An 11,985-nucleotide genomic window follows, 5' to 3' on the forward strand; every position below is an offset into this window, starting at 1 on the left:
AACCCATAATGCATACCTCAATTGATTGTGTCAATCCCTATGGTTTCTCTCAAGCAACTTCTTAATAACATCTAAAATGCTTTCATACATGGATTCAACTACTCCATTTCCTTGCCGGTAATAATAAAATAAAAATTTCATAACTACCTTGCACTCATACGACCATAGCATTAATTGTGCTAAAGTAAAAGTGAGGTCGTTGTCACATACCAGAGTGAATGGCATACCAAACCTGGTGACGATGTATTCATCAATAAATTTTAGAACAACCTTTGTAGTAGTATTCCTACATTGTGAGGTCCTACCCTGACTCATCCTAGCATTTCAGTATTTTTCATGTTGAGACTATTATGGATGCTTTATTTTTATGCATTATGGATTTGGAACTTATATGATTTCATGATTTGGATAACATTGATATATATTGATGCTTCATTTCTATGCATTATAGATATATACCTCTATATGATTCTATAATAGGATTACTTTGTGATGATGTATGTCATTATTGGAATTGCAGGACTTTACTATGATGATAGAAATAGGATGCATGTTTTATGTATGGATCAAAATTATGAGGATTATGATAATTGCTTATGTGGATTTATTTTGATACAAGATATATTGATTTTGTTTAATATCAATTGTATGCAGAGTGTTTGACGTGTATTCTTATTCATGTGTTTAAATATTATATGAGGTTATTTGGAAGTACTAATGTGTAGTTAAGATGCGCAGGAAAATTATCCATGTGACCATGAAAATATTATGGAGAACCAAATATAGACCTATGTACGTTCGTAAAACCAGGGGTTGTCTATTTGGAGAGACAACACCCCATATGTATCGTATTTTATTTGTACTAGTGAATGATGCATGTGTGTTAAATTTTATTATTGATTTATTTAAATCCAACAAGAGACAATTTCCATGTATAATTTTGTAATGTATTTTATTGTGTCACTTGACATGTGTGGATTTATGTCTTGAATTTTGACTTGTCTCTTGAAGGGAGTTGTTCAACTATAGCTTTTTCAAACATTTGAATGTGGTTCTAAAATTTCCTTGGGTAGAGAGTCTTTGGAGTGGTCAACTCAGGTTTGACCCGAAAGTTAACTTCAGATGGGTTTATAAGGGGTCAAATGGACTCCTAGGGGTAGTTTAAAGGTGTTTCCTAAAGCCCATAAGGTATACTTATGAGTTAGGAGTGTTTTTAGGCATGTGTCTACTCCCATGTGATTGTTTAGTCATCCCAAAAAGTGGGGTTTCTAAGATGTGCGAAAATTCAAAATTAGAAGGTGCCATCTAGGTTAGATAACCTTCCCTTTTGATGAGAGATCCCTTTTGATCTTTTTCTTACTTTTTCCTTTTTCAATTTTAGAAACTTGGGAGAACTCTCACTGAGGTCTTCTTAGGCAAGAATGAGAGATTTTGTGGGTAATCACCCACTCTCCATTTTTGGAGACTATGCATTTTGAAAAGTTGGTGTAGTCACATAAATCTGTCCACTTAATTAAATGAATACTTAGTATTTATTTGATTATTTAACCATCAATTAATAATTAATTAAATTAATATTTAATTAATTCATCTTAACCCTATTCTCCTATTAATTAAATAAATTATTCAATTTATTTGATTTAATTCACTTAACCAAATTCAGACCATTAATTAAATAAATAAATCATATTTGTTTAATTAAATCTTCTCTCACATTTAAATAAATTAATATTTATTTAAATCCCCCAAAATCCCACCTCTCACATTTAAATAAATAAATCATTTATTTAAATCACCTTTATCCTCCACCCACTTGTATTTTCCTACAAAAGCAAGTTGCACAATTATTTTAAATAAATAATTTATTTAAATCACCTTTATCCTCCACCCACTTGTATATTCCTACAAAAGCAAGTTGCACAACTATTTTAAATAAATTATTTATTTAAAATCCTATTTATCCTCACCCACTTGAAACCTTTAATGGTTTCCCTTAAAGTAGTCAAACTTGATGGCTTTAAAGTCTTCAAACTTGATGGCTTCCTTCTATAATCTTCTTAAGACTTTAATGGTTTTCCTTAAAGTCTTCAAGCCTTTAATGGTTCCCCTCAAAGTCTTCAAGCATTTTAATGCTTTATCTTCCTTTTTCTCATTTAAATAAATTAATATTTATTTGAATATTTATCCAAATACAACTTGCACACATTTATTGAAATAAATGAATTTTTATTTTAATAAAATCCTATTTTCCCTCACCCACCAAATCCACTTGCAAAATCTAATCCCCTTCTAGATTCTTCTAAACCCTTCCTAATTAGCCTAATCCATCCCCTAAATATTGTCACATTCCTAAGCAAATTGGAGTCACTTCTCAAAGACTCCAAAGTCTTTGAAAAGCAATTAATGCTTTGTGTGTTCAACAAATTAACCCTCAAAGTCTTGGATAACCTTTGAAAGCTTTCAACCTTCAACCACTTAATCCCCAAAGTCTCAAATAACCATTAATGGTTAATTCAACCCTCCCACATGGTTAAAACATTTGTTTTGACTCAACCTCTACCCAACCCAAAGGTCTCATCGGGCCATTAATGCTTTGACCATGATTATCTCTTAAACATTTGCACAAAGGTTTATCCTTGGATTAACTCTTAATCCAATGGGTAATCTTAATTTAGACTTGACCCTTACCTTCTAGATAACCATGAGGTCTTCTCAGGCCTTTAATGCCTCCAACCTCTTCTCTCAACCCAATCCTATGTTGACACTTGTCACCATTTTATTGGTGCCAATTGTGCACATGGATCCCCAACTTTCAAACTTGGCCCTTGATTAAACCATTCAATCTTAACCCTTCATTTCCCCATTTCTTCTATAAATAGAACCCTTCTCCTCAAGCAAAAAGAAGCATTTTTAGAGTATTGTTGTTATACTGGCATTAGCATAGAGCTTTTTCATAGCATCACTATCTACTCTAGCATAGTATTTAGCTTTTCATTTCATATTTGAAGCTTAGTATTAAATCTCAATCCTCCATAAGCATCCATAGTGCAAAAAGCTGCTGAGAGCTACACTCATTTGGGACTTGGAGAGGAGAGGAACAAGGGAGGAGCAACTATGAGCATCTTGATTAGCTATTTCATTTTATGTTTATATGCTTTCTATTTCATGCTTAATATCTCTCTTGATATGCCTGTTTAGGATAATCTTTTGTTGCTAACACTAACGTTTGTTTCTTGTGCTCTTGTGTGTGTTGCCATCAAACAGATTTTCTAATCCTTTTTGCAGAGCATCAGTTGGTTTTTTGGATTCAAAATTTGGCTAAGTGTGGAAGGAAGATTTGTGGATTTGGGCTCCTCATCCTCAAACTAGTTCTAGCATACCTTTGGGCAGATTGAAGGTTGGTTCATCTCTTTGTTTTTATGTTGCATGTCTATGTTGAAAAGTTTGGTTGTATGTGAAAGTGATTCTCTTGTATTTTCTTTTGTGAAAACTATTTTTATGAAATTTGTCTTTTATTTGTTTGTATGCATTTTTTGTGTTTTGGGAGTAACCAAGGCCTTCTAATCTTGGGAGAGTAGGATGGTCTTGTGGGTGGTAAAAGTTTGACAGCCCTCGAGTGAGAGACTCTCTTTATGAGAGAAAACTCAAGGGGTGTATTTGTGACCCTTGTTGCATGGCATGGTTTGTGCATTTGGGGGTCATAAGGGGAGAAAGTATGGCATGAATGCCTTGGGGGGCATAAGGAATGTGGGGTTAATGATCTTATGAAATAACTTTGTTTGCCATGAGGTGGCATTGTGTTCTACTGTTCTTGCAGTCTCCTCAGGGTATTTGGTCCACTACCACCCATGTAAAAATCATCACATTTTGTGATGGAGTGTAGCCTTGGTTGGGAAAGTGTTTGCTATATGTTTTTCCCTTGCTTGTTGTGTTTGCATGTCTATAACGTGTCTAGGGCTTGGTTCTCTAAGCTCGGGGCTGACTTCTAGTAAGCCTAGGCTGGGAGGTGAGCACTCCATGGTCATAGCCTATGATTTATTTGCAGGTTGTTTGGAAGAAAAGAAAAGGACAAGTAGAAGTTGCTAGATTTATTTGTTTCTAGAAAAAGATTTGGAAATGAAATATTTTATATTTTAAGTTGCAACAATGTGAAAGGAAAACTATATGTTGTAATTACTTTGAAAAGGAAATGTATCTTTTTTTTTTAAGTCTTCATTTAAGAGAAATGAGAGATCCATTTGTAAGGTTGACTATATTGTAATTTAAATATACTTTAAGGAAATACATTATTTTGATTAACTATTATTTTGTTGCAAAATGAAATATTTATGTTGAAGTTTAAGTTATGTATTGTTCTTGAAATAATGTTGATTGTATACATGGTATTTTGAAAATGAAAGTTAAATTTGCATGTTACTTCTAAAAATAAAAGATCAGTTTATTTCCTTATGCATATCTCTAAGGTTAAATTTAAATAATATCACATCTATATAGTTGCTATTTAAATTTCTTGAATTTTGTCATTTACTTCTTTGCAAAAATTAAAATCTGGAGTTGAATAGTCTATTTAATTTAAATAATATCATATTTCTATAGTTGTTGTTTAATTTTATTGGATTCTGTCAATCATTTATTTGCAGAAAATAAATCTAAAGTCAAATAGGTTATCTCTGATTTATGGTATTTAAAATTAAAAAAATACATGATTTAAATAAGAATATTTTAATCAATCTGTTTAAAAAGTTTCAAAAAAATAAATATAACATCTATATTTTTGCATAGTAGAGTGGACGGCCTGCGACCTCCACTATGTGGACACACAGTGGTCGGCCCGTGGCTGCCACTGTGTGGAGATGCAGTGGTTGGCCCATGGCCGCCACTGTGTGGACATGCAGTGGTCGGCCCACGGCTGCCACTGTGTGGACATGCAGTGGTGCCCACAGCCGCCACTGTGTGGACACACAGTGGTGCCGTGGCCTCCACTGTGTGGACACACAGTGGGCGGCACCTGACATCACCACCTCTCCCTCCCCTTCTTCAAGTGCCCCTAGCCACCGCCATTAGCAGCCTCCGCCATGCCTTCGTCTCCTCCCTGCAATCAAAAGAAAATTCTTGGAACCCTAGCTCGGTTGGGGTTAGGATGAATTTAATAATATAAAAGGAATAAAAGAGGGGTTAAGGTAAAATCATTTATTTATAGTTTTTTTTTAAATTTTAGGGGTCCTAATTAGGTTTAATGTTTATGAAACTCTAAAATAAAATATGCTATATATATATATATATATATATTAATATGTACATATGTGTGTGTGTGTGTATGTGTGTATTAGTTATATATGCATATATATATATATATATATATATGTACATATGTGTGTGTGTATGTGTGTATTAGTTATATATATATATATATATATATATATATATATATATATATATATATATATATATATATATATGAACGTGTACAATAATGTTGTATTTATTGTTTTACGTTCATATTATACATGTTTATAAAACATATAGCCATATGGATATAGGAATATGAGTTTTAAAATTATATTCTTTGAAGATAAATTCTTATTTTTAAATTCTAAAAAATGATTTTTGGTAAAGTTATTTCTTTTACTATAAGGGAATTATATAGTTTGCCTAAATTTAGGCTATTCTCGATTAAATTTTATAGGTCAATTTACATTAGGGATTTAATTGACCCTTTTAGTCAAATTAGGTTAAACCCATTTTAATTATTGTTGAAATAAAATATAGGCATTAATAATCTAAGTGCTAGGACTAATTTATTTACTTCTTAAAAGCAATTAATGATTATTGGAGATAATTATCATCCTTGTCAATTAATTTAGAGATTTATGGATTTAATTTAATCTATTGATTTAAATTGATGAGGTAATAAATAATTATTTTAGTATTCGGCATTTAATTTAAATATTATTTTGCTTACTTGAGTTAGTGGTTAGAGTTAACCCAAACATAGTTAATACAAACTTGTTAGTGTGTTTTGTATTAGCAAATTTAATGTTATTAGGTTGTTATTTTAAAAACAAAAAATTATCCCGTTCGTGCCCAAAAGTTTGGGCATGACATACATGCTATGGCCTTTCTCCATCGGGTGCAATAATTTGTTGCTTGTGAGAATGAAATTATGTCATGCGGATGAATTAGGATTAATGACACCTACAAAATCTAATTCCCATTGGGCAAATGGTCTTACCTCAAACACTGGTTGGAGAGGAATGGCAGGATTCATTTTTCTAGAAGCTGCAGTTTGGCATGTATGGCAATGACGAACATGTTCATGAGTATCTTTAAAAGTACTAGGCCAGTAGTATCCAGCCTTCAAAATTTGATGTGCAGTAGCATTTGCTGACCCATGGCTTGTACCATATTTCCCATGGTATTCCTCGATCATTTTACGGGCTTCCTAATGATCAAGAAATTGAAGGTAAATACCTTTGTAGTTCTTCCTATAAAGTGTCGAATCCTTAATCATATAATTGGCACTTTTGAGCCTTAAAGCTCACCTTTGTGTGGTTATCAACCCCTCAGGACACTTGTTATTCAGTAAGATGAAAACCAAATCAGTGTACCATGGGTCTTGAGTGAGTAACTTCAATGTATATTATTGGCACTGGATTTAAGGGATATCAGTTGCAATAGCTTGAGACAGACCTTGGCCTCCTAATACCTCATTGGATGCATTTCTAGATCAAACTCTTGTAAAATGGCCATCCATTTCCCTCGCCATTCTCCCAGCTTTGATTGCATAAGTAGTGATTTAATTGCTTGATCTGGTACAATTGCATATATATTGCTCCTCAAGATATAGTGTCTAAATTTCTTGACTTCTCTTACCAAAGCACAAGCCTATTTCTCAAGAGAAAAATATCTCATCTTAACATTTTTAAAAGGGGAGAGCTCATGAATGTGATGGGTTTATCATCCCCTGCTTGTCTTTGTGTTAGAACAATGACACCTAAATGCAATGAGGCAAAATAATATATATAAAATAGAAAAGTATAGTTAGGACTACTTAGTATAGGGGCTTGAAAAATGGAGTTCTTAATCTAGGCAAAGGCCTCTCTTGCTTCAGCAATCCATTCAATCTTAGCATCATTTTTCATTATTTTGTTTAATGGATTGACTATCTCTGTGAATCTAGTGATAAATTTTGTGACAAAATTGATGTTCTCGAAGAAAGATCTCATCTCCTTTTTACTACCAGGCTTCTGTAATTTTAATAGTTCTTCCACTCAATCTTGGTCTATGGATATCCCTCTTTCAGAGATTACATGACCGAGGAGCTTCCCTTCAGCCACCCCAAATACACACTTTTTGGGATTAAGAGATATCCCATACCTTCGGCATATTTCTAAGACTTTCCGGAGGTGGTCTGAGTGATCTTCCCTAACTTTGGAGAATATTGTCAGGTCATCCATATATATTATAATGCATTTGCCAATCAAATCTTTGAAAGTTGTATCCATTGCTCTTTGGAATGTTGCTCTGGCATTAATCAACCCAAATGACATCCTGTAGTATATATAAGTCCCCCACTTCATAGTGAATATTGTTTTCATGTGGTTTTCATGGTTCACCAAAACTTGGTTATATCCAAAATAACCATCAAGGAATGACAACATCTGTGAACCATTAACAATTTGTAAAACCTCATCCAAGGAAGGGAGTAGGTAGTTGGCCTTTTTGGGTGCCTTATTAAGGTTACGAAAATCAACACAAAGTCAAATTTACCCATTCATTTTCCTTACTGGCACCAAGTTGGCAACTCAAGTGGAGTGGCATACTGGGAAAATAATTCTAGCAATGAGCAACTTTTGAACTTCCTTGAAAATCAAGGGCTCTATCAATGAATTGATCGATCATTGCTTCTGTTTGAATGTCTTTGTATTGGATTTCAAAGGTATAATATGAGTGATGATAGATGTATCAAATATTTTTTAGATCTTTGTACCCCCATGCTATAACATCAATGTATTCTTTTAAGATTTGTAGAATTTTCTCCCTCTTAGTGGGAGTAAAAATCTTCCCAATGTACACTATCTTCTCTTGACCTTATGGACCAATATTATGTGGTTCATATTTTCTAGCATTTGAATTCATTGATAATATTTCTTTTATCCTAGGATCACAGTCAAAGAGCCTCTCTAGAGTGACCATACCTTTGGGAATGACATTCGTAGGAAAATTAATGACTTCTTCATCCCCATCTTTATTGGTAGTATCTGATCTATCCTCTTCATACATGATCTACTCCTCGAAAGCAGTAGAATTAGCAAGAAAGGCTAGAATGTATCGATTGTCCTCAAAGACTTGGAAATACTTAATATTGTCTGGGGCAGTGGGGGTGGAAACCAATTCTATGAAAAATATTTTCAAAGGGGATTGACTTACTGGTTCTAGAGTACTTGCTGCTACAGCCAATGCGTCTAATATTCCATTCACTTTTTTGGGCACTAACTAGATATTAAAATAATCAAAGTCTTTAATCAATCCCCATACCCAGTTCCTATATGCTACTAACCTTTTGTCTTGACATGCATACTAACTTCTTACCTATTTGACCGCCAATTTAGAATCTCCTTGCACCCTTAAGCATTTGGCTCCCTTTTTATGAGTGAAGAGGAGTCCTCTAACTAAGGCCTCATATTCAATCATGTTGTTAGTGCAAGGGAATTGGAGTTGATAGGAGGCCAGGAAGGTCTTCCCTTTTGGACTAGTTAACTCAACTCCTACTCCACTACCTTGCTTGGATCGAGACCCATCAACCTTTAGGAACCAAATTTCATCCTTTAGTTTCTTTATATCCTTTGACTTAGGCTCAATAATCAATGAGGAAAGAATATTCTCCACAATTGGTTGTTGTTTATTAAATTCAATGTCTTCTAACATCTAAGGTTGTTCATTTACATACTCTAGGGGAACTTCAACCATATCAGGAGTGGATTGATCTACTTGGAGATGCACAGGAGATTGAGTTTCTTCATTCTCCTACTTGGGTGGACTCTCCTTAGTTCCTTTCTTACCAGTCTCAACTATAAGGATCTCCTTCCTACACTGCTCCAGCTGGGAAGTTTATACTACAACATCCAATCTTTGGGGTATTACTCTCTCATGGTTTGGAACTTCAATTTCTTCCATGTTGATGACATAATCAGTATGCTCACAAGGGACTGGGCTCATCAACTTTGTAACTTCATTTTGGCATGGGATACAGGATATATTTGAATGTTCTTGATGATGTATCCTACACCATTGCGGGAGTAACAAATCTTGCATTTTGATATCATCTCCTAATAGGCACATCCCTTGTTTCATTCCTGCAATAAAGTCCTTAACTCTCTCCAAATGCTCCCCCACATCAACTTGGTAGGACTCAGGAACTATAGGTGCAAAAAAAGTGATAATTTCACTTACCCTATAGACTCCTAGACTCACTTCAGCATATGCCACCTCATTGGGAGCTCCATAGTCTATGACCAACTTCTTCAATTTTGGCTCACTATCAATTTGGATCTGGTTACTTACTCCTTTCTAGGGAAGCCATAAGTATGTAAAACAGGTTGAGAAGTAACCTCCCAAAGTTTTTGACCAATCTCTACTGAGAAGCATCCCATATACTTCAAAAATATCAACCACTTGTATATCAATATAATGAGATATGCATGGATCAATGCCCAACTGGATGTATACATCTTTCAATTCCCCAATCACATTGACCTCAGTGTTATCCAATTGTACCACCTTGTTGTTTGCACGCACTAGGTTGAGACCGAGCTTTTGACATATAGAGTAAGGCATTATGTTTCTAGATGCACCTGAATCTATCAAACATTTGTGTAAGTTCTTCCCACATATCTTTAAACTAAGTAGAAATGGTGGGTTTTTGATGGCATCATTACTAATAATAGCATTGACTTCATTTAAATCAATCATCTTAACCTCATTACTCTGAGATTCCAGTTGTTCCAACCTCTTGAGAAGAGCCTTCTTCTGTTCTGGGCAATATCTGAGTACCTCCATTAGGGACATAGTTGTGGTAGTCCTCTCCATCTCTTTAGTAACGTCAAAAGACCCTTTTACAACATATACTTGGCCTTGACCTTGTCTAGCACATGTTCCTTGAGGAGGGAGGGGATTGTTACTTGCATTTTCATTAGGAGGTACAAATCCACCCCTTAGGGGAGGTGGTTCTGTCAATGGTGCCTTGCCTTGACTTCTAAGGTTGTAATTATTCCTAGTTTGAAAATCTTGCGTGTCATAGACATGTGGTTCACCTTCTGCTTCCTCTTGGAACTCTTTGTAGAGGAACATGTCAACCAACATTGCGGTATTGACCTTTTTTGGTTCCTCATTAGGGAACCCTATCGGTTGATAATCAGCTTGAGAAGTCCTAATGATCTTTTCAAATTGGGTACAATTGACTTCTAAATGTGATACTATATCGTGCAACCTACACCAATTAGTTAGTAAATTCATATCTGCTAGGTTAACACTTTGTGGGTTATTATGGTTGTCTCTTGCATTCAGATGATCATAGTTTACCCCACCATTATTTGGACCTGTGTTCCATTGTCTATTGTATGACTTGGAGTTATAGCTTTGGTTTTGATTTTGGTTATTGTAGTCTCCTTGGTTATTATATGTTTGGGATTTGTTATACCCTCCTGGAGGATTCATCTTCAGTTGACTCAAATCTGAAGTAACTTGTGAAATTAGTTTCTTTAATGCCTCTACTTTAGTAGATATGTGCGACCCTTGACTCTCAGGCATCATAGTTGGGGCTTGGTTTTCGGTTTGAGGATTACCAAACTGTCAATTTGTCCCTTGTACCTGACCAACGTATTGTGTCTAGATAGGGGCAACGTTAGTATTTTTTTGCTAAGTTAAAGCTTAAGTAGAAAATTGTTGACTGGCATGAGTTTGAGGTGCATAAAATGGCACTGGGTTCATTGTTGGGGCTCCTATTTGTAGAGGTGATGGCACCCTAGGGAGTTGGTTGTAATTCCCATGATTTACTCCTATGGGAAATTTGTATTCAATCTCTCCAAGTGTTTGATTCAACTCTTGGTTCCTGTTGATGGCCAATGCATAAAAATTCGCTAAGGTATCCCTTTGATCTTTAGGTACACTCTTTTTGATAAACATAGCACTCTAGGGGTTAATGGCTCTTAAGTATGATTAAATTGCTACATTTGTTGCCACTTGATAAGGATTTTGTAACCTCTTATGTTCCCTTTGAAAGTTGGTATTAAAAGTTGTCAAAGGCTCATTTGATAACTTTTTAAGAGAGCCAAACTGATGGTACAACATTCTGGGATCAACATATACTCGAAATTGATCAATAAAAGTGTTTTCCAAAACATCCCAACCATTGATAGGATCTGTAGGTAAGGTTAAATACCAGTTATATTCATTTTCCCCAAGTGAATATGGGAAGAGCCTATACACCACATCTTGATGTTCTATGTTATTGTGAACTATTGCATCCTTGAATGCTCCAATATGCTCGTCTGTAGTCCTAGGTCTCATAAAGTAGAACTTACTATAGAACTTAGCTCGGTTTCTAGGCAAGTCATGGATTACTCCAAGTATGTTTCCCAATGACATGTGATCTTGGTTGAAGTAGGCCATTGCTAGTGGTGATGGTGAACGTTGAGCTATGAAAGGTGCAGAGATGGGTTGAGGATAAGGGATTAATTGGTCTTCTACGTTGGGTCCAAATGACTATGTGGGTGAAGATGTTGAAGGCTTTCCTTTACCTTTATTCCTTTTCTTTCTAGTCATAGATCCTAACTCTACTAAGTCTGATGGAGAAGAGTTACTCCTTAGAACTCTGTAAAACCTCTCTGAAGAAAAATATGATATACGATCTAGCTTAGTATTTCAATTTCTCGGTTGTGGAGGACATGGTTGGGGTTTTATTTGTGCAATAATTTGTCTTTGCAC

Source organism: Cryptomeria japonica, chromosome 2 (genome assembly GCF_030272615.1).
Source record: "Cryptomeria japonica chromosome 2, Sugi_1.0, whole genome shotgun sequence".
In the NCBI taxonomy this organism is placed as follows: domain Eukaryota; kingdom Viridiplantae; phylum Streptophyta; class Pinopsida; order Cupressales; family Cupressaceae; genus Cryptomeria; species Cryptomeria japonica.